The following is a 25,576-nucleotide window of genomic DNA, read 5'->3' on the forward strand; positions in this document are numbered from 1 at the left end:
ACCACTGTGACTGCCTGGTCACTGGAATGACTGATGGCTGATGCACAGGACACTACCACTGGACTGATGCAGCACAATATACCACCACTGAACTGATGCAGCACAACACAGCAGCAATGGACAAATGACAGCAAGAGGTCACAACCACTATGACTGCCTGGTCACTGGAATGACTGATGGCTGATGCACAGGACACTACCACTGGACTTATGCAGCACAATACACCCCCACTGAACTGATGTAGCACAACACAGCAGCAGTGGACATATGGCAGCAAGAGGACACAACCACTGTGACTGCCTGGTCACTGGAATGACTGATGGCTGATGCACAGGACACTACCACTGGACTGATGCAGCACAATACACCACCACTGAACTGATGCAGCACAACACAGCAGCAATGGACATATGGCAGCAAGAGGACACAACCACTGTGACTGGACAAATGCAGCACAAGACACGGACACTGAGAGAATGGAGACACGTCCTCTCTCTACACTCTCCAATGCCGGAGTGAAAATGGCGGGGATGCATGGCTCCTTATAAGGAATCCAAACCCTGCGAGAATCCGACAGCGGGATGATGACGTTTTGCCTCGTTCTGGTTCCCGAGTCAGGCGGGAAAACCCGAGCATGTCTCAGATATGGGCTCGAATGGTGAAGTCCGGTATGGTTCGGTTCTCTGAGAACCGAACCCGCTCACCCCTAGAAAATTGGTGAACTATGGGGAAATTCAGACTTGATCGTAGTAGCAAATTTGTTAGCAGTTTGGCAAAACCATGTGCATTGCAGGGGGGGGGGGGGGGGGGCAGAAATACCATGTGCAGAGAAAGTAGATTTGGGTGGGGTGTGTTCAAACTAAATCTAAATTGCAGTGTAAAAATAAAGCAGCCAGTATTTACTCTGCACAGAAACAAAATAACTAGAGATGTGCGGCTGGCACTTTTCGTGTTTTGTGTTCTGCTTTTGGATCTGGATCCTCGCTCATGTTTTGGATCTGGATAGGTTTTGCCAAAACCACCCTTTCGGGTTTTGGTTTAGGATCTGAATGATTTTTAAAAAAAACATAAAAATAGCTAAAATCACAGAACTTGGGGGTAATTTTGATCCTATGGTATTATTAACCTCAATAACATTCATTTCCACTCATTTCCAGTCTATTCTGAACACCTCACACCTCACAATATTGTTTTTAGGCCTAAAAGTTACCCGAGGTAGCTGGATGACTAAGCTAAGTGACACAAGTGTGCGGCACAAACACCTGGCCCATCTAGGAGTGGCACTGCAGAGACAGACAGAATGGCACTTAAAAAAACTAGTCCCCAAACAGCACATCATGCAAAGAAGTAAAAGAGGTGCAATGAGGTAGCTGTATGACTAAGCTAAGCGACACAAGTGTGTGGCACAAACACCTGGCCCATCTAGGAGTGGCACTGCAGTGGCAGATAGGATGTCACTTAAAAAAAACTTAGCCCCAAAGAGCACATCATGCAAAGAAGTAAAAGAGGTGCAATGAGGTAGCTGTATGACTAAGCTAAGCGACACAAGTGTGCAGCACAAACACCTGGCCCATCTAGGAGTGGCACTGCAGAGACAGACAGAATGGCACTTAAAAAAACTAGTCCCCAAACAGCACATCATGCAAAGAAGTAAAAGAGGTGCAATGAGGTAGCTGTATGACTAAGCTAAGCGACACAAGTGTGTGGCACAAACACCTGGCCCATCTAGGAGTAGCACTGCAGTGGTAGACAGGATGGCACTTAAAAAAACTAGTCCCCAAACAGCACATCATATAAAGAAGTTAAAGAGGTGCATTGAGGTAGCTGTATGACTAAGCTAAGCGACACAAGTGTGCGGCACAAACACCTGGCCCATCTAGGAGTGGCACTGCAGTCCCACATAGCACTAATGGTGGATAACGGACGCACGTCCAACACCAACATAGCTGTCAGGGTCTCAGTTATCCGCTTTGCAACAGGATGACTGCTGTCATATTTAATCTTCCTCGCAAAGGACTATTGGACAATCATTTGCTTAGTTGAAGTAGTACAAGTGGTCTTTCGACTTCCCCTCTGGGATGACGATTGACTCCCAGCAGCAACAACAGCAGCGGCAGCAGCAGTAGGAGAAAGTGGTTCTTGATCCTTCCCTATTTTCTCCTCCAAATTTTTGTTCTCCATTATTTTTCTGGAATTCTATAACAAAATGCAGCACAGGAGAGCGTACCTCTACACCACACAGCGCAAACCCTGTAAAAATGATTTGGATTAAATATTAATAACCCCTTTATTTGGAGTAAATAATATACATTACAGGATAGCACCACTGAACTTATATGGCAGTACCACTGGACTGGACTTATACAGCAGTACCACTGGACTGGATTTATATGGCAATACCACTGGACTGGATTTATATGGCAGTACCACTGGACATACATTGCAGTATCACCAGGGCCGTCTTTTCGTATGGGCTCAATGGGCTCTTGCCCAAGGGCCCCAGGAGTATAAGGGCCCTAGGCTGATAGCTGAGGGTCCCCTCTTTCCATGGGTATCTGATTTTTGAAAATCGGCCCAGGGGAACCGGAGATATCCGACTTGAAAGCAGTGGTCCCCAACCAAGCCTGTTAATTGTTCTTCCCAGCCTGATATCTCGGATTTTGTCTGACTTAGAGTATTTCTGAGGGTATAAGCCAAAATCTGTGACTCTCCCCTTTTAGTGGACACTGGCAGTTTGTCTCTACTATGCCCAGAACCAGAGATATCAGCCTTCAAGCAGCTGGTCCCTGCTCCAGCTTCACACGCCTAATATGTAGTTTTAGATTTTCATTGGTGAATTGCTTTGGCTCCTGAACTCTGATCCCCAAGTCCCCAGAACCACCTGAAAGGTGGGACTCTCTAGTTTTTTATCCCATTCAAAGCTAAGAAATATATTTTCAGGAACCTGAGATATCTGCAGTCAAGCAAGCTGCCCTCCCACCGGAAAATTATAAATATTAAGCCCACTCCACTATGCACCCCTCCCCAACGTATTAAATACCCCCTACCACCCTGGAATCATGTACCATGGCTTCTTCATTCAGCCCAATGCCCCCTTCTACAGTTTATCTCCATCTGTGCAGTAAAAGAGTAATTAGCAGAAATTACTGTTCCAGGTTCTACACGCTGAGCGGAAGACAGTACACCCTTTACCGCCCGCGGGACATCAAAACTACTCTGATAGCACCCCCCACCCCTACCGCTGGAGGATGGGTAGGGGGCCCAGTGCATTGTTGTGCCTAGGGGCCTACACTGCTGTTAAGACAGCCCTGAGTATCACTGGACTTTTATGGCAGTACCACTGGACTGGATTTATATGGCAGTATCACTGGACTTATACGGCAGTACCACTGGACACATACGGCAGTACCACTGGACTGGATTTATATGGCAATACCACTGGACTGGATTTATACAGCAGTATCACTGGACTTATACGGCAGTACCACTGGACATATACGGCAGTATCACTGGACTTATACAGCAGTACCACTGGACATATACAGCAGTATCACTGGACTTATATGGCAGTACCACTGGACTGTATTTATACGGCGGTACCACTGGATTTATACGGCAGTCCACTGGACTGGATTTATACGGTAGTACCACTGGACTGGATTTATATGGCAGTACCATTGGACTTATATGGCAGTACCACTGGACTGGATTTATATGGCAGTACCACTGGACTGGAACTATACGGCAGTACCACTGGACATACATGGCAGTATCACTGGACTTTTACAGCAGTACCACTGGACTGGATTTAAATGGCAGTATCACTGGACTTTTACAGCAGTACCACTGGACTGGATTTATACGGGAATACCACTGGACTGGTTTTATATGGCAGTACCACTGGACTGGATTTATATGGCAGTACCACTGGACATACATGGCAGTATCACTGGACTTTTATGTCAGTACCACTGGACTGGATTTATATGGCAATATCACTGGACTTATACGGCAGTACCACTGGACACATAAGGCAGTACCACTGGACTGGATTTATATGGCAATACCACTGGACTGGATTTATACAGCAGTATCACTAGACTTATACGGCAGTACCACTGGACATATACAGCAGTATCACTGGACATATACGGCAGTATCACTGGACTTATACAGCAGTACCACTGGACATATACGGCCGTATCACTGGACTTATATGGCAGTACCACTGGACTGTATTTATACGGCGGTACCACTGGACTTATACGGCAGTCCACTGGACTGGATTTATACGGTAGTACCACTGGACTGGATTTATATGGCAGTACCACTGGACTTATATGGCAGTACCACTGGACTGGATTTATATGGCAGTACCACTGGACTGGATTTATACGGCAGTACCACTGGACATACATGGCAATATCACTGGACTTTTACAGCAGTACCACAGGACTTGATTTATACGGCAGTATCACTGGACTTATACAGCAGTACCACTGGACACATACGGCAGTACCACTGGACTGGATTTATACGGGAATACCACTGGACTGGATTTATACAGCATTACTACTGGACTTATATGGCAGTACCACTGGACATATACGGCAGTATCGCTGGACTTATACAGTAGTACCACTGGACATACACGGCAGTATCACTGGACTTATACGGCAGTACCACTGGACTGGATTTATACGGCAGTAACACTGGACTTATACGGCAGTATCACTGGACTTATATGGCAGTATCACTGGACTGGATTTATACGGCAGTACTAATGGATTTATACGGCAGTACCACTAGACATATACTGCCGTTTCACTGGAATTATATGGCAGTACTACTGGACATATACGGCAGTATCACTGGACATATACAGCAGTACCACTGTACTGGTTTTATTCAGCAGTACCACTGGATTTATACGGCAGTACCACTGGACTTATATGGCAGTACCACTGGACTGGATTTATACAGCAGTACCACTGGACTTATTCGGCAGTACCACTGGACTGTATTTATACGGCAGTATCACTGGACTTATACGGCAGTACCACTGGACATATATGGCAGTATCAATGGATTTATATGGCAGTATCACTGGACTGGATTTATACGGCAGTACCACTGGATTTATATGGCAGTACCACTAGACATATACAGCAGAATCACTGGAATTATATGGCAGTACCACTGGACATATACAGCAGTATCACTGGACTGGATTCATTCGGCAGTACCACTGGATTTATACAGCAGTACCACTGGAAATATACTGCAGTATCCTGGAATTATACGACAGAACTACTGGACATATATGGCAATATCACTGGACGTATACTGCAGTACCACTGGACTGGATTTATATGGCAGTACCACTGGATTTATATGGCAGTACCACTGCACTTATACGGCAGTACAACTGGACTGGATTTATACGGCAGTACCACTAGACTTATACGGCAGTACCACTGGACTGGATTTATACGGCAGTATCGCTGGACTTATACGGCAGTACCACTGGACTTATAAGGCAGTATCACTGGACTGAATTTATACGGCAGTACCACTGGACTTATACGCCAGTACCACTGGACTGAATTTATACGGCAGTATCACTGGACTTATACGGCAGTACCACTGGCAGAGGCGTAACTCTGGGAGGCAACGGAGTCATCTGCCTCCGGGCTCCTGCTCTGAAGGGGGCACCTCTCCTCCCATTCTGTGACACCATTGAATTAAGTTAATTGATAGCTGCTGCTATCTCTTCAGTGGCCAACTTCCTCACTGGTCCCTGCCCCTTACAAATCACACTCTTTTTATTACACTGTAGATACACGTTTTACAAGTGTCATAGCCAGGATTAGAAACCACAACCTATTACACTGTAAGCAGACACCGTACTGATGAAGCTGCTTGCTCCTGTATAGGAAATAATAGTATTCTAACTACTGTATATGAAGTTACTTCTCTGACAATTAGACATAACTTCATATAGTAAGAATTCTCATGCTTCCTATACAGGAGCAAATAGCTCCACCAGTAAAGTGTAACAGGTCATGGGTTCTAATCCTGCGAATGACTGCTAAGAAATGTGTGATTTAAAATAAGAGACAATGAAATGTATATATACAGTATATACATTTTTTTCAGAACACTCCATAGACACAAATACACACACACACACAAACGCATATATATAAATATGTGGGGGGGGGCACCAATATTTATCTTGCCTCCGGGCAACTGGGACGAACTTACGCCACTGACCACTGGACGTATACCGGTAATACTTGGTGATTTATTATCCGGTGTGCTTTACCAATAATATCCCAGTGACCATTTATTTACAAGCGAGTACTAGCAAATATTGTGGACTATTGGGTAAATAATCTTCCGGAGACTCTGATTAAGGGCTGATTATAACCTAATATGTGACATATTTTAATTATGAATTTTGTCCAATAGGATTTTAATATGTTTAAGTTGTTTAAATAAATGTGTTACAATTTTTTAAACAAGCCGTCTTCAATTAATTTTTCATCTAACAGCCAGCGCTGGTACACTTTACATTATTTATATATGGCAGGATCACTGGATTTATACGGCAGTATCACTGGACTGGATTTATACGGCAGTACCACTGGATTTATACGGCAGTACCACGGGACATATACAGCAGTACACTGGTATTATATGGCAATATCACTGGACATATAGGGCAGTATCACTGGACATATACGGCAGTATCACTGGAATTATATGAAAGTACCACTAGACTTATACGGCAGTACCACTGGACTGGATTTATAGGGCAGTACCACTGGACTTATACGGCAGTACCACTGGACTGGATTTATACGGCAGTATTACTGGACTTATACGGCAGCACCACTGGACATATACGGCAGTATCACTGGATTTATACGGCAGTATCACTGGACTGGATTTATATGGCAGTACCACTGGATTTATATGGCAGTACCTCTGGACATATACGGCAGTATCACTGGAATTATATGGCAGTACCACTGGACATATACGGCAGTACCACTGGACATATACGGCATTATGTCTGGAATTATATGGCAGGGCCACTGGACATATGCGGCACTATAACGGATTTATACGGCAGTACCACTGGACAAATACGGCAGTATCACTGGACATATACAGCAGTACCACTGGAATGAATTTATATGGCAGTACCACTGGATTCATATGGCAGTACCTCTGGACACATACAGCAGTATCACTGGACTTATACGACAGTACCACTGGACTGGATTTATATGGCAGTATCACTGGACTTATATGGCAGTATCACTGGACATATACGGCGGATCGGGATCCGGTCTGAAGATCGACAGTGTCTAGGTCGACAATGTTTAGGTCGACCACTATAGGTCGACAGTCACTAGGTCGACAGGGTTTCTAGGTCGACATGTGCTAGGTCGACAGGTCTAAAGGTCGACATGAGTTTTTCAATTTTTTTTCTTTTTTTTGAATTTTTTCATACTTAACGATCCACGTGGACTACGATTGGAACGGTAAAGTGTGCCGAGCGAAGCGGTAGCGGAGCGAAGGCACCATGCCCGAAGCATGGCAAGCGAAGCGAGCCATGCGAGGGGACGCGGTGCACTAATTTGGGATCCCGGTCACTCTACGAAGAAAACGACACCCAAAAAAAAAAATCCTCATGTAGACCTTTAGACCTGTCGACCTAGCACATGTCGACCTAGAAACCCTGTCGACCTTCCATCCATGTCGACCTAGTGACTGTCGACCTATAGTGGTCGACCTAAACATTGTCGACCTAGACACTGTCGATTTGATGAACCACACCCGGCGGATCACTGGACATATACGGCAGTATCACTGGACTTACACGGCAGTACCTTTGGACGTATTCAGCAGCACAGGGACACCACCACTGGACTGATGCTGGACAACACAGCACCACTGCAATGAACTGAACTTATACAGCAGTACTAAACATATGGCAGCAGAGGACATCACCTCTGTGACTGGACTGATGCAGCACAAGACACCACCACTGAACTGATGCAGCACAACGCAGCACCACTGGACTGGACTTATACAGCAGCACTGAACATATGGCAGCAGAGGACACCACCACTGTGACTGGACTGATGCAGCACAAGACACCACCACTGGACTGATGCAGCACAACACAGCACTGGAATGACACACATAAGACAGAGCAGGTTGCTACACCACTTTCCCGCACAGACCGACATGTCCTCTCACTACACTCTCCGGGACTGGAGTGAAAATGGCGGCGACACATGGCTCTTCTATATGGAATCCAACATTTGCGAGAATCCGACAGCGGGATGATCACATTTTGCCTCGTTCTGGTTTCCGAGGAAGGCGGGAAAATCCAAGCTGGACTGGGATCCGGCCTCGGGGCGTGATGTTCGGTAGTGTTCGGTTCTCAGAGAACTGATCCCGCTCATCTCTAAAAATAACCCACCCAAATCTAACTTTCTCTGCAAATGTTATATCTGCCACACCTGCAGTGGACATGGTTTTGCCCAACTGCTAACAAATTTGATGTTATGATTAGTGATGAGCGAGGTTCGGTTTTACTCGGTTTTACTCGGTTTTACTCGGTTCTCAAAACGGCATCTTATTGGCTATCCAAAACACGTGACATCCGTGAGCCAATAAGATGCCGTTTTGAGAACCGAGTAAAACCGAGTAAAACCGAGTAAAACCGAATCCGCTCATCACTAGTTATGATCAGGTCTGAATTACCCCCTATGTTCAATACAAGGGCAAAGAAAGAAAGCAACTGGATAATATTAAACATTTGTTAAAACACAAAGGGGCCCATTTATCAATGAGTCTTAGCTATTTGTTTTTCAAACACGTGACAGTTGGGAGCTAAAAATAATAAAACATGTATTTGATTAGTTGCATGATGCACACTCCATTATATTAAAGTTCTCTAAAGAATGATTGATGTGTATCATCACCTACAACTCTTAAATGGTTTTGCCCAGCACATTATAAAGTGGAGACTTCCTGTGATGCAGGAAGTGAGACAGCAGTAGGGGAGGAAACCGCAGTTCTACCCGGAAGCATTAATTTGGCTGGCTGCCAGGATACTGATGCCGGAATCATGACACCCAGTGAAATTCCGGCGGTCAGAATTACGACCGCCGGTTGGAATCCTCACTCGGGTGGTGGTTCACGCCACCACCCGAGAGGGAATATAACTGGACCCAAAGCGTGGCAAGTGCAGCGAGCTCATGAGGGGACACGCTGTGTTCACCGCTGCTATTCCGGCTGTCGGGACCCCAGAGTCGGTCTCCTGATAGCCGGGATATCATATTGAATTCGTTCTACCAGTCAGAGAGATGGCTCCTCTAAAATGAAGTTCTGTTGGTACCTAGTTGAAAATCCAACAGAATTAAGACCTTGCTCTGTGATTCATATATAAGTAATGCCTACACACGGGGACATAGTCATTACTTGAGCTGAACCAATAGCAAAAGATATAAGTGACATTTTCCAAACTATTCTGCATAATATTCATCTCATTCCACATCTGGCCATGGAATATCACAGAATTTTACTGTGAGTTTCTCTGGGTGGAATCTCCCAACCCACCACTCCACACCACAGGGTAGAATGCTTTGCTATAGAGTATAAGATCCATGGAATCTGTAGTTTACAAATATAACACAGAATGCCATTGTATCCCTGGAATTCCACTGCTTTGTGAATTGGCCTGTTGGGCTGTGACATTTATTTGTGTGAAATTCCTCCATAACATTACTAATCTGTTGTCAGTTTATTAGGTACTAGTGGCACTACTCAGCTATGTCAATGGATTCCAGTGAATTCATTGGTTGCATTCTAATGAATACTGGTATACCTCATAAAATGGTTGACTCCACAATATGTATACAGCATGTGTATAATAAAGCATTAAGGATCCTATTTATCAAGCGTTTTTTCCCATAGAATTATGTAGAAACTGCAGGTTCTGCATAATTTGGTGAATTGTTGCTACACGATATTTCACAGAAATCTGCTGTAGAAGGCTAGTTAGCACTGCAGACTGCAGTCCCCATCATTATCAATGGGGTCCATGGTGTCACCCTATGTACAAAACTCAGAAATGTGAATGCTCTCTGAGTTTGGCCCTGGTAGTGTAAACTGCTTTATGCCTATGGAGGCTTTACTCGCAGAAGAGAAATCTTCTGATCCCTCTCCTGCAGCCTCTGTCCTGTGCACAAGCCCAGTGCCAGATTCCTCCTGAGGAACCTATCACAAACAAAAGACTTCTCCAAAATGCAGATGAGGTAACTAGCAATGACAACTGTTATCGTTTCCACTGTCCTTGTGAGTTACATTTAGTACATAGCCAGGATATCTTCATTAAATATGAAATTATTTGTTGCAAAATGTATTTTAAATAACATATACTGTATATATAAAAGGCAAAAAAGGTGATTGACTCACTGATTGTCTCATCACGAAATCTCTTAAACCACAAGGCCTACAATCTTGAAACTTGGCAGGTAGCTTCTCCTTAGGTCCCAGGTGCTTGCTAAGAACCGGTTTTACAAATGTCACTGTCCATCCATGGAAATTGCCCAAAATGTATGTGTGTGTGTGTGTGTGTGTGTGTGTGTGTGTATGTATATATATATAGCAGACTTGGAAAACTGCGGCACTCGTAATTGATGAAGAAAAGTACGCTTTAATGAGTCAAGCCCATGGTAAAAATGCCATACACGGCCAACGTTTCGGTGCCATGCACCGTTGTCAAGGCAGGCATGCAGAAAGAAACAAACATAACACATAGATTGCACTCACCTAAATAGATGATAAATCACTGCCCTGCGGGAGAGCCGGGTCCGGCGTTCGCATCCGCCCGCCTCGGCCGCTGGTGCGTCACGTCCGGTGATGTCAGACGGCATCCGCTTTGGTTACCATGGCAGCGCGTCCCGTTTCCCTGGCGACGCATCTGTTAGCCGAGCCAAATGCAGGATGTCTCTAACTCATCTCCCCGGCCCTCACCGCGGGCGTCTACAGTAAAACAGAAATGCATGATCACAGAATGGGGAAAAAAACGTTCAAATGCTAATGTTAAAATATGTGTATAACAAATTACTCATTACTGTGAATAATGCATATAGGGGATAGCAAGTGGTCACACGGACCATAGCAACAACGATCTGTGACTGGACCAAAATTTCAGTGGTTGACTTAGCTAAGGTGCGTGTCAATTTGCAGGAACCTGGGTGTTACACATATCCAAGTGCCCGCTGACCAGATCACGTAGAGCTATATAAATATTAATGGAAGACAGATAATGAAACAACCTCACAACGAGGCTGTCACCTAAACACATTCCAATTAAGGCGTTCGTTGAGACCATGAGGGGCCACAGTATTCAAAACATGGATCCACCTACTCTCGCACTTGAGCAGTTTACCGTCCCTGTCGCCACCTCTAAGGGACACTGGTATATGGTCAATCAGGATGTGTTTCAGTTGCGCCAGGGAATGTCCTGCAGAAAGAAAGTGACGGGCCACGGGTTGGTCCACCTCCTTAGTCTTCAGGGCTTTGTTGATAGATGAACGATGTAGGGCCATGCGTTCTCGGACCGTCCGTGTTGTCTTGCCCACGTAATATTTATTACATGGGCAGATAATGATGTATACAACATGTGTTGATAAACATGATAACGCAAAGTTGATCTTGAATCTGCGGTCGGTGTGTGGACTTTTGAAGTTACTGCCTGTAATCATATGGTTACACGTGGTGCACCTTGGACATTTATAACAGCCAGGAGGTCTTGTCATAAAGTGCGGTTCCGCCGGTGTCTGGCTGAACCCGGTAATATCTGTGTGAACCACCATGTCACGTATATTCCGTCCCCTGGTGAAGCAGGCCATCGGTTTCTTATGTCTGAAGCACTGTAGGTCTTTGTCCGTAGCGACAATAGGCCAAAGTGCCCGACTGGCTCTTTGCACGACCTGGCTTGAGGTGTTAAACGCCATTTTCCATGGTATAGCAGTATTATTAGCACGTTCTCGCGGGCGCAGCAGTTGGTCTCTAACCATAGATAAAACCTCCTGTTTTTGTTGTTTCAAGGAGTTGAGACTATAGCCCCTTGCTATAAATTTGTCAATGACGACATCAATGTCCCTAGCGGCTGTGTCAAGATTATCGGCAATTCTAGCCACCCTCATCATCTGTGACTTCGGCAGACCCTTTTTAAGGGGTTTAGGGTGGTGGCTTGATGCCAGTAAGAGTGTGTTTCTGTCCGTTGGCTTAGAGTATACCTTCGTATGCAGGCCGTCCGGTTGAAGTGTAACAAGTACATCAAGATAATGTATGGAGGACATGCTCTGTTGAGAAGTAACCTTGATGGTGGACTCTGTTGTTTATTTCTTGTATCATCTGATGGAGCAATTCCTCGCCTCCAGTCCACAGGATGAACAAGTCGTCAATATAACGCATATAGATTTTGATGTGCCGTTGATACTCTTCTCTATGAAAGAACATGTGGTCCTCTTCCTGAAACATGTAGATGTTTGCATAGCTGGGTGCCACATGGCTACCCATGGCACAGCCTGACAGTTGGCGATAGAAGCGGCCATTGTATATGAAATAATTTCTGATCAGGGTGAGTTCTAAAAGCTGCATGAATAAATCTATATCCATGTCTTTGATGCCTTGAGATTCATAGAACCGCCTGGTTGCCGCCAATCCCTGTTGGTGGGGAATGGATGTATACAGACTATTGATGTCTAGAGTGCATAAGATGCTGTTTGGTGGCACTTCCCTTATGGCTGATAGCCGTGAAAGGAAGTCCGTGGTATCCTTAATAAGGGTAGGTTGGCGCATCACATGTGGTTGTAGTATACAATCGAGAAACATGGAAATGGGATGATATAAAGAGTTACGTGCAGAAATGATTGGGCGTCCGGGGGGCCGGGTCTGATGTTTGTGAATCTTTGGAACGGTGTATAATACGGACATACTGGGAACGACTGTTGTAAAGCTTTTAAGAGTTTTGAATCCACATCACCCCGCAGGTGTGCTGATTGTAGTATGTCTTGTAATTCTTTTTGATACTGGATAGTTGGATCTCCAGGTAATAGTTGATATACTTGTCCATCAGCAAGTTGCCTCTCAATCTCAGCCATGTAGTCAGACAGATCCTGTATCACAATAGCGCCCCCCTTATCGGCAGGGCGCACTGTGATATCACGGTATCCGGATAAATCACGCAAGGCCTGGGACTCCTGACGGCTCAGGTTATGATGAACTCTAGGTTGAGCTTGTACAAATTTCTGTACTGAGTCATCCATGAGTCGGGTGAAAGTCTTGATTGAACTATTGGTAGAAACTGGATCAAACGTGGATGCACTTCTTTTGGACAGGAACGTCTGTGTAGGTGTGTCCTGTCTAAGAGGATCTGAATGTTGAAAAAATTCCTGTAGTCTGAGTGACCTGGAGAACTGGTGCAGTTCAATGTTCCAATTAAGATCATTGTATGGGTTGGTGGGGACGAAGGACAATCCTTTGTTTAGAACTCTTTCTTCGACTTCAGTGAGGCGTCTGGATGATAAGTTGTATATTATTTTTTCTTGTTTTTGAGAGAGTTGACGTCTTTTTTGCCTCTCGTTTTGACCCCCGCGACGGGTGGCTTGGTGCTTAAGTTTGACTCTTTCGTATGTGATGTATCGGTGGCTAAAGGGATTGAGGGTCCTTCTAAAAGGTCGTCAGACTCACGGGTCACAAATTCACTGTCACTGTTTGAGGTGGGGGCCTCTCGTCCTCTAAGTTCTCGCCGTCTCCTCCAACTTTGTCTTGAGGACGGCCCTGTAGACTTTGCCGCACGGTTCTCCCCCCCCATAAGCCAATGATACACACGATTGGAGTCGTAGTCGTTTTGCACTGTTTCAAACTTCTTGGTTTTAAATTTCACTAGCTCGGTTTGATATGCCTCAATTTTAGTTTTAATGGACAAATAGAGGTCAGTGTTGGCGTCACTAATCAAAACCTCATGGTTGCACTGTTCCAACCTGGAGATTTTGTCACGTGCCAACTTCAATTCTCGTTCAGATTCTTGTATAACCAAGAGCATAAGATCTAGACTACACTTGTTAACTATCCCTATCCATTTTTGACAAAAGTCAGGATTATAGCGCCCTATAGTGGGCGCGTTACGAACCCGAAATCCGCGTGGGATCATATGGTGACGGTAATATTTAGTGAGAGAAATCCCGTGCATGAGATAGTCAATCTCTCTTTTTTTAAGTTTAACGAGTTGTTCACAGACTTCCTCCACTGGCAGCGCAGTGCCCTGTGTGGGCCATTCGTCTTTGAATAGGATGTCCTCCACTTCCTCGTCAGTAAAACAATGTGTATATCCTTTGGTGACAGGCATCCCTTTGCAACCAGCAGGGAAGTTGGTACCAGTCATGTTGCTGGAATGAGCCGATGTGTCACTGATGCCGTCCATCATCTGCTTGTGTAGAAGCAAAGTGACTTATATATGCTGTGTATCAACAGCTATGAAATGCTGAATGGCTGGCGGTGCTCGGTTCCATGAGGGGGCCGGCAGCTCCCAATGATGTAGGTACAGAAATGAACCGTCACTCTTAAAAGCTTTACAACAGTCGTTCCCAGTATGTCCGGTATTATACACCGTTCCAAAGATTCACAAACATCAGACCCGGCCCCCCGGACGCCCAATCATTTCTGCACGTAACTCTTTATATCATCCCATTTCCATGTTTCTCGATTGTATAATACAACCACATGTGATGCGCCAACCTACCCTTATTAAGGATACCACGGACTTCCTTTCACGGCTATCAGCCATAAGGGAAGTGCCACCAAAACAGCATCTTATGCACTCTAGACATCAATAGTCTGTATACATCCATTCCCCACCAACAGGGATTGGCGGCAACCAGGCGGTTCTATGAATCTCAAGGCATCAAAGACATGGATATAGATTTATTCATGCAGCTTTTAGAACTCACCCTGATCAGAAATTATTTCATATACAATGGCCGCTTCTATCGCCAACTGTCAGGCTGTGCCATTGGTAGCCATGTGGCACCCAGCTATGCAAACATCTACATGTTTCAGGAAGAGGACCACATGTTCTTTCATAGAGAAGAGTATCAACGGCACATCAAAATCTATATGCGTTATATTGATGACTTGTTCATCCTGTGGACTGGAGGCGAGGAATTGCTCCATCAGATGATACAAGAAATAAACAACAGAGAGTCCACCATCAAGGTTACTTCTCAACAGAGCATGTCCTCCATACATTATCTTGATGTACTTGTTACACTTCAACCGGACGGCCTGCATACGAAGGTATACTCTAAGCCAACGGACAGAAACACACTCTTACTGGCATCAAGCCACCACCCTAAACCCCTTAAAAAGGGTCTGCCGAAGTCACAGATGATGAGGGAGGCTAGAATTGCCGATAATCTTGACACAGCCGCTAGGGACATTGATGTCGTCATTGACAAATTTATAGCAAGGGGCTATAGTCTCAACTCCTTGAAACAACAAAAACAGGAGGTTTTATCTATGGGTAGAGACCAACTGCTGCGCCCGCGAGAACGTGCTAATAATACCTCTATACCATGGAAAATGGCGTTTAACACCTCAAGCCAGGTCGTGCAAAGAGCCAGTCGGGCACTTTGGCCTATTGTCGCTACGGACAAAGATCTACAGTGCTTCAGACATAAGAAACCGATGGCCTGCTTCACCAGGGGACGGAATATATACGTGACATGGTGGTTCACACAGATATTACTGGGTTCAGCCAGACACCGGCGGAACCGCACTTTATGACAAGACCTCCTGGCTGTTATAAATGTCCAAGGTGCACCACGTGTAACCATATGATTACAGGCAGTAACTTCAAAAGTCCACACACCGACCGCAGATTCAAGATCAACTTTGCGTTATCATGTTTATCAACACATGTTGTATACATCATTATCTGCCCATGTAATAAATATTACGTGGGCAAGACAACACGGACGGTCCGAGAACGCATGGCCCTACATCGTTCATCTATCAACAAAGCCCTGAAGACTAAGGAGGCGGACCAACCCGTGGCCCGTCACTTTCTTTCTGCAGGACATTCCCTGGCGCAACTGAAACACATCCTGATTGACCATATACCAGTGTCCCTTAGAGGTGGCGACAGGGACGGTAAACTGCTCAAGTGCGAGAGTAGGTGGATCCATGTTTTGAATACTGTGGCCCCTCGCAGTCTCAACGAACGCCTTAATTGGAATGTGTTTAGATGACAGCCTCGTTGTGAGGTTGTTTCATTATCTATCTTCCATTAATATTTATATAGCTCTACGTGATCTGGTCAGCGGGCACTTGGATATGTGTAACACCCAGGTTCCTGCAAATTGACACGCACCTTAGCTAAGTCAACCACTGAAATTTTGGTTCAGTCACAGATCGTTGTTGCTATGGTCCGTGTGACCACTTGCTATCCCCTATATGCATTATTCACAGTAATGAGTAATTTGTTATACACATATTTTAACATTAGCATTTGAACGTTTTTTTCCCCATTCTGTGATCATGCATTTCTGTTTTACTGTTGACGCCCGCGGTGAGGGCCGGGGAGATGAGTTAGAGACATCCTGCATTTGGCCCGGCTAACAGACGCGTTGCCAGGGAAACGGGACGCGCTGCCATGGTAACCAAAGCGGATGCCATCTGACGTCACCGGACGTGACGCACCGGCGGCCGAGGCGGGCGGATGCGAACGCCGGACCCGGCTCTCCCGCAGGGCAGTGATTTATCATCTATTTAGGTGAGTGCAATCTATGTGTTATGTTTGTTTCTTTCTGCATGCCTGCCTTGACAACGGTGCATGGCACCGAAACGTTGGCCGTGTATGGCATTTTTACCATGGGCTTGACTCATTAAAGCGTACTTTTCTTCATCAATTACGAGTGCCGCAGTTTTCCAAGTCTGCTACATATTTCCCACTGAAGGCACCGCATACCATTGGAAACGGCAACGAGTGACGGTTCATTTCTGTACCTATATATATATATATATATATATGTGTGTATGTACAGTATGTTCCAGCATAACTCTGGAATGCCTGCAGCAATTTACACCAAACTTGGTACACATATGACTTACAATCTGAGAACAAACACTGTGGGGGTAACACACCCCTAGCACCCCTATGGAGGGACAGCAGCACAGAGTATATCAGGAGACAGCTTGACTCCGGAATGGCTGGACCAATTTACACCAAACTTGGTACACATATGACTTACAATCTGGGAACAAACACTGTGGGGGGTAAGACACCCCTAGCTATGGGTGAGGCAGCAGCACAGTGTATGTCAGCAAACAGCATAACTCTGGAATGCCTGGCGCAATTTACACCAAACTTGGTACACATATGACACACTATTAGCACCCCTAGGGGTGGGCCAGCAGCACAGACTATATCAGGACATACATGATATGTCAATGACGACAGGGCTGCATGTAACAGGGGCAGTGACATGATGTGAAGAAGGGAATGGAGATAGCACGAACCAACACACTGAGAGTTATATAGTGGAAGTAGCAGGGTCCCCCAGCAGCACAGAGTATATCAGGAGATGCATAATGTGATGCGCTATATAAGAAACTGTAAATAAATAAATAATTTCACAGGAGCACTGACATGATGTGAGGAGGGGAATGGAGGCAGCAGAAAGCTACAGACTGAGAGTTGTATAGTGGGAAGAGTAGGGTCCCTTGAGGGAAGGGGGGGGGGAGGGGTCTGGCCACTATGCAAAGTGGGTCAGGGATGCAAGATATGTCTATATACTAGATCTCCAACCAAAGTAAATTAACGAACAACTATAATTCTAATTTACCATCCTCCCCCCGTAGCAAAGCACGGGTATTCAGCTAGTTGCTGTATATATTACAAGATTATTAATATATAGGCCCCTAAAGATTGATTGTACCATTGAAAGGTAATTGTTCACTTGTCCATTGCTATGTTACTTGAATTTATTACAGGATTGTTCTGACATTTCTTAGACTGCATGCAGAGTAAGGTGAGTCCTGCACAAATGTATATTGGATTATCAGATGGGGGTGCATTTCCGGGGTGTGGGTCCCCCTGGACTGTTGTGGCTGTTTTGCCTCAGGAGCAACACATATTAACACTTATTTTCATATTTACTTTCATCCCTATCGTGTGTTTTGTTTCAATGTAATTCATTTCCTACCTTCACTTTTCACTACTTTACCTCTCACTACTTTATCTCTCACTTCATTACCTCTCACTAATTTACTCCTGCTCTTTTCAGCAGCCTCTCTCACTAACCTATTTTCACTTTTTCACTATATATTTTTTCACTTTTGTGTTGCCCTGGGTTCACTCAGCTGCTTCATTTTGGGGGGTCCTGCGCCCAGGATTTGTACCCCGAAAATGTTAGGGACTTGCCCGACTAATGAGGTCACCCGGACGCGGTGGGCAAGCTATTACTTATGGCCATAACTATGCGAAGAACCTCGCTCAAAATGCTAAATTTTATTGCAATGATTATTATTAATAAATTGGTAATGTTTGAATTGTGCACATGCAACCTTTTTCTTTGTATGCAGTTCTACTGAAAGGTCTCCGCAGGGTCGCACCTCTCATTACCGGTGTGCACCCCAGGACCCCTCCCCAGCAGCACAGAGTATGTCAGCAAACAGCATAACTCTGGAATACCTGGAGCAATTTACACCAACCTTGGTACACATATGACTTACAATCTGGGAACAAACACTGTGGGGGTAACACACTATTAGCACCCCTAGGGGTGGGCCAGCAGCACAGACTATATCAGGACATGCATGATATGTCAATGACGACAGGGCTGCATGTAACAGGGGCAGTGACATGATGTGAAGAAGGGAATGGAGATAGCACGAACCAACACACTGAGAGTTATATAGTGGAAGTAGCAGGGTCCCCCAGCAGCACAGAGTATATCAGGAGATGCATAATGTGATGCGCTATATAAGAAACTGTAAATAAATAAATAATTTCACAGGAGCACTGACATGATGTGAGGAGGGGAATGGAGGCAGCAGGAAGCCACAGACTGAGAGTTGTATAGTGGGAAGAGTAGGGTTCCTTGGGGGGGCAAAAAGGAGTCCGGCCACTATGCAGAGTGGGTCAGGGATGCAAGATATGTCAATATACTAGATCTCCAACCAACGTAAATTAACGAACAACTATAATTCTAATTTACCATCCTCATCCCGTAGCAAAGCACAGGTATTCAGCTAGTTGCTGTATATATTACAAGATTATTAATATATAGGGGTATATGCAATTGCGGTCGAATTCGCGGCAATTTTCGCCGTTTTTTAATTCGACTCAATTCGACAGGTGAATCCCGGAAGGTGGCTTCCGGAATTCACCATATTCAATGAAAAACGGATTCGCCAGAGTCGCGGGCGAAAATCGGCCGATTTGGCGGATTTTGCCGCGATTTTAAAAAACGGTAAAAAAACGTGAAAAACCCGAAAAAAAAATGGCGTGGGGTCCCCCCTCCAAAGCATAACCAGCCTCGGGCTCATCGAGCTGGTCCTGGTTCTAAAAATGCAGGGGAAAAATTGGCCAGGGATCCCCCGTATTTTTAAAACCAGCACCGGGCTCTGCGCCTGGTGCTGGTGCCAAAAATACGGGGGACAAAAAGAGTAGGGGTCCCCCGTATTTTTAACACCAGCATCGGGCTCCACTAGCTGGACAGATAATGCCACAGCCGGGGGTCACTTTTATGCCGTGCCCTGCGGCCGTGGCATTAAATATCCAACTAGTCACCCCTGGCCGGGGTACCCTGGGGGAGTGGGGACCCCTTCAATCAAGGGGTCCCCCCCCTCAGCCACCCAAGGGCCAGGGGTGAAGCCCGAGGCTGTCCCCCCCCCATCCAATGGGCTGCGGATGGGGGGGCTGATAGCCTTTTGTGATAATAAAAAGATATTGTTTTTTCCAGCAGTACTACAAGTCCCAGCAAGCCTCCCTCGCAAGCTGGTACTTGGAGAACCACAAGTACCAGCATGCGGGAGAAAAACGGGTCCGCTGGTACCTGTAGTACTACTGGGGAAAAAATACCCAAATAAAAACAGGACACACACACCTTGATAGTAAAACTTTATTACACACTACCGACACACACATACTTACCTATGTTGACACGCCGACTGCCACGGTCTCCGACGATCCGAGGGTACCTGTGAAAAAATTATACTCACCTTCCAGCGTCCAGAGATAAATCCACGTCCAGAGAGTAAAATCCACGTACTTGTTTAAAAAAAAAAACCCGCAAAAACCCGCTCCATACCGGACTAGAAAGGGGTCCAATGTTTTCACATCAGACCCCTTTCTCCCGAATGCCGGGACATCACGTGACTCCTGTCACTGACGTCCCTTCAGCCAATCAGGAAGCGCTACTTCCGTGGCGCTCACCTGATTGGCTGTGCGCTGTCTGTACTGTGACAGCACATCGCAAAGCCGCTCCATTACTTTCAATGGTGGGAACTTTGCGGGTAGCGGTGGGGTCACCCGCCGGTCAGCCGCTGACCGGCGGGTGACCTTACCGCTAGCCGCTAAGTTCCCACCATTGAAAGTAATGGAGCGGCTTTGCGATGTGCTGTCACAGTACAGACAGCGCACAGCCAATCAGGTGAGCGCAACGAAGTTGCGCTTCCTGATTGGCTTAGACACCTTTCTGTGACAGCTGTCACTGACAGGTCTCATTCGTGGAAAGGTGTCCCATGTGTCAGCATGGGACCCCTTTCAGTCCGGCATGGAGCGGGTGTTCGGTTTGTTTTTTTGCCAAGTACGTGGATTTATCTCTGGACCATGGCTGAGGTGAGTATATTGATCTTTTCTTTTCAGGTATCCGTGGATTCTACATGGAGAAGAGGACCGATGTCGGCGTGTGAACATAGGTAAGTATGTGTGTGTCGACGTATGAAATAAAGTTTTACTGTCGACGGTGTGTGTGTCCTGTTTTTATTTGGGTATTTTTTTCCCAGTAGTACTACAGGTACCAGCGGGCCCGTTTTTCTCCCGCATGCTGGTACTTGTGGTTCTCCAAGTACCAGCTTGCGGGGGAGGCTTGCTGGGACTTGTAGTACTACTGGAAAAAACAATATCTTTTTATTATCACAAAAGGCTATCAGCCCCCCCATCCGCAGCCCATTGGATGGGGGGGACAGCCTCGGGCTTCACCCCTGGCCCTTGGGTGGCTGGGGGGGGGGGACCCCTTGATTGAAGGGGTCCCCACTCCCCCAGGGTACCCCGGCCAGGGGTGACTAGTTGGATATTTAATGCCACGGCCGCAGGGCACGGCATAAAAGTGACCCCCGGCTGTGGCATTATCTGTCCAGCTAGTGGAGCCCGATGCTGGTGTTAAAAATACGGGGGACCCCTACTCTTTTTGTCCCCCGTATTTTTGGCACCAGCACCAGGCGCAGAGCCCGGTGCTGGTTTTAAAAATACGGGGGATCCCCTGTCAATTTTTTCCCCGCATTTTTAGAACCAGGACCAGCTCGAAGAGCCCGAGGCTGGTTATGCTTTGGAGGGGGGACCCCACGCCATTTTTTTTTATGATTTCACCGTTCCAGCATAAAAAAAAATAAAATAAAAAAATAATATTTTAAAAAATATATAAATAATATTTGTGCCTCCAAAAAAAAAAAAAAAAGTACCTAATCCCTTCTAATATAAATAGATCTGCTATTCCCCCCAAAAAAAACACAAAAAAAAACATGTTTAAAATTTTTTTATTTGTTTTCACCCTCCAAAGTGTGGCGGATTGAAAATGACGAATTTGCTGTCTAAAAGCACTGCTGTCGAATTTCCAAACTTGAATTGAATATGCTTTGGTCGAATTGCAGCACTTGTATCATTGCAGAAAAGTCGAATTTGCAAAAAGTCGAATTTCAAAAAGTCGAATTTTGAAAGTCCGTTTTTTGGTCGGAAAGCACTGAATTGCATAGGCGATTTTTTTTTTTGGTCGAAAATGACCCGAAATTCGACAATTTCGGGAATTCGACCGCAATTGCATATACCCCATAGGCCCCTAAAGATTGATTGTACCATTGAAAGGTAATTGTTCACTTGTCCATTGCTATGTTACTTGAATTTATTACAGGATAGTATGCTAACAAACAGTTCCTGTAACTCGATAATAAATTGAAATCTGTAGATACGGAGTGTGATAACAGACAAATGAAGAACTGGAACAATGCAGAACTTTCTCAGAACAAAATTACCACTTGATAATTTATGAGTTCTCTAAGGACTTTCTATTGCAAAAGTGATACATTTTCATCCGGGAACAACTGAAATCCATGTACAAAACTCCTAAATCAAAAATAATAAATCCTTGTGACAACTACTGTACTGTACAACGTTTCCTTTGTGATTAATAAGCATAGGCAAACGCTGGGGGGGGGGGTGTTCTGGTTGCCTGGAAACCCCCCTCCTCTTGGAAAATGGCTCAATTTAGAACAATAGCAATGGTATATAATATGAAGGTAGCTGCCAGGAAGAAGAGACAGGAGGCTTTCCATGAGGTGGGAGAATGTGTGCTTAGAAAGTGCACTTCTGTCTACTACTGGTTCTATTATGTTTGTTTATTTATTTAGTATGGCATGTTTAACCTTTCCTGACCATTTATCTTATTTATATTGTTTAAATATGTTTAATACAGCCTATATACTATAGACAATCTATAGCGTTAAATATTAATACTGTATTCCATACCGTATCAAATGTATAAAAAGTACCAATGTTCAGGGTCATTATTAGGTTCTTCTACCGCTCCCCCAGACTCCTGCACTTGCTCCGCAGAGTGGGAGATTATGGATTGCATTTGGAAACCCCCATCTAGAAATCCTGCGTTTGCCACTGATAAGGGGTCTATTTACTAAGCCTTGGCTGGAGATAAAGTGCATGGAGATAAAGTACCAGCCAATCAGCTCCTGTCATTTTTCAAACACAGCCTGTGACATGACATTTAGGAGCGGATTGGTTGGTACTTTATCTCCATGCACTTTATCTCCATCCAAGGCTTAGTAAATAGACCCCTTAAACACTAATGAACAAAACTTTTTTTATTTTTTTTGTCAAACTGGTGAATCTGACTGTTGTTTGCAGAACTAAATATGCTCATAACTTTGCTCATAGATGTGATATACATGGGAAATGTAAACATTTTTATCTCCACAACATCAGGGGCGGATTGGGAACAAAAAGCGGCCCTGGAAAAATTTGTACTAGTGGCCCCACATGGGCAGCACCAGAGGTGTAAGGTCTAGCCATGGGCCATGGTAGCAGCACCCTCCCCCCAAGACTTTCCAGATAGTGGGCATGTCCAACATCAAGGGGGAAGTTAAAAAGAAATAAAATTAAATATTATGAGCAGATTATATGATACACCTTCAGAATTTAGGAAACTATATCATTCTTTAGAAAGATATATTTTCTTGCTTATTACACCAACCGTATCCCAATCACTATTCACTCAATCTTATATGTCAGCCAAGCAGGCAGACAGAGCATACACTAGATCATCTGCAATCACAGGCTAAGTGGCAAAGTCATTTTCATATATGCAAATTATTTAGCATCTTATTTATTATGTCTATAAAAAGGACCACATGTCCTCAAACAAAACAGGCCCCACGGGAGCGTCGGCCCACCGGGAATCTTCTGTAAGCCCTATGGCCAATCCGCCTCTGTCCACAACCAACTAAGGTGAAGTCCAGTGAGCTCTGAAAACTTGCAGAAGACTTGGGTCCTAGTAATAGCAGAGCTCCTTTTTCTGGTTTTACAACATAATATATGTATTCGGACAGAATATAAGAGTTCTATGACCACCTAAAATCTGATACACATATCTAGTTAATATACTGTATGTAGCAAGAAAAGGGAAAAAAATATATTATTACTGTTTTCACTTAATCTCATGTTATATTTTATCTTTCCAGGTTTTTAATCCTGTTGTTGCAAAACAAATGCGGCTAATTGTTAGGCACAACATGAGCCAAACAAGTCAGGACTGTAATTGGCATATAATATATTTATTACTATCAGTTAGTTTTAAGCTGCCACAGTATAAAACGAAGCTACTCAGGAAGTCATATAAAAACATAACTGCAGGGTAAATATAACACAATAGAACCTATACAAACATCACCCTTGGCCATGGAGACATTTAATCTGTGCCTAGTTATATCACTGAGCTTGGGTGTCAGCATTCACAGAGATTCCTATACTATACCTTTCATTTCTCAGTCTTCTTACCTGCTGAAAGCTGTCAGGAGAGATTGCATCTTCCTGAACCTCCTCTAACGCTCCTTATCACCTATAGCAGAGGCATGTTGTGGAAATGCCTCGCACCTCATGCCTGTTACATCTACACTAGATTTCTTTCTTTTTTTCCTGTTCCCTTTTCAGACTTTGTCCGCACATAATACATTTTTCTAGAGGGAGGGCGCAGGTTTTCCTGGGTTTTTTTTCTCCCTCACCTAAGCAAGTACAGAAGTCACACCCAGTTATGCAAACGCACAACCTGAGTCAAGGGAAAGGAATGTCTTTCCTACATCTGCTGCAACCTCTTTGTAAAGTGTGTAGAAAGAGCTACAATTATGCAAACAGCATAAGGTAGGAAAGGACCAGTGGTTAACAGTGCCGATTCTAGCCCTTGTGGCACCCCGGAAATAGGGGTGTGGCTTCGTAAAGGGGCGTGGTCAGTTATGCCCCCTGTAGAGTTGTGCCCTGTCTGTGCCCCCAGTGGTATTGCCCACAGTGGTATTGCCCCCAGTACAGTTGTGCCCCAGTTTGTGCCCCCTAGTTGCGCCACTTACAAAAACATAAATAAATAAAATTTAATTAATACTCACCATCCCCGATCTGTTTCCGTCTCCTCTGATCTATGGGAGAGACGTCATGACGTCTCTCCCATAGCACCGCATAGACACTAGAGGCCAATCATGACCCCTAGTGTCTATGTGCCGTTCAACAATGCCGTGCGATGCGCGATGACATCATCGCGCAACGCACAGCAGTGACAGCCAGCACCGGGAGGCACCATCAGTAGCAGATCTTGCGGCGGCGCCCTCCGGATGGCGGCAGTGCCCTCAAGAAGGTGGCGTCCCGGGCAAAAATCCCGTGTGCCCATAGCAAGATCCGTTATTGGTGGTTAAACATAACCACTGTGACCTCTCCCTAAAAACATGAATTGTTGTGTATTATTATTTATTTACTATATAAACACATGTTACGTATCGCCAGTATATGCCTTTGGGAAACAGGACAGTAATAAAATGCATCTGGGTGATAACAGTGAGATAAAGAGGTAAGAGGGTCCTGCTCGCCAGGTTACACTCTGGGGGTCATTCCGAGTTGATCGTTAGCTGCCGTTGTTCGCAGCGCAACGATCAGGCTAAAAATCGGCATTTCTGCGCATGTGTATGGACCGCAATGCGCACG

The 25,576-nt window shown here is 45.1% G+C and overlaps 1 protein-coding gene across 3 annotated transcripts in view; it reads right to left on the minus strand.

Moving 5' to 3' along the window:
• The window catches only part of ARAP2 (ArfGAP with RhoGAP domain, ankyrin repeat and PH domain 2), a 575,623-nt gene extending 551,045 nt beyond the window's left edge, over positions 1-24,578 (minus strand). For all 3 annotated transcript variants that reach the window (XM_063922313.1, XM_063922304.1, XM_063922322.1), the window contains exon 1: positions 24,389-24,578. The gene's annotated coding sequence lies outside the window, so the exon portion shown is untranslated. The remainder of the gene's footprint in view (positions 1-24,388) is intronic.
• Positions 24,579-25,576: the final 998 nt, after the last annotated feature.

This window comes from Pseudophryne corroboree, chromosome 1 (genome assembly GCF_028390025.1).
Source record: "Pseudophryne corroboree isolate aPseCor3 chromosome 1, aPseCor3.hap2, whole genome shotgun sequence".
Taxonomy (NCBI): Eukaryota; Metazoa; Chordata; class Amphibia; order Anura; family Myobatrachidae; genus Pseudophryne; species Pseudophryne corroboree.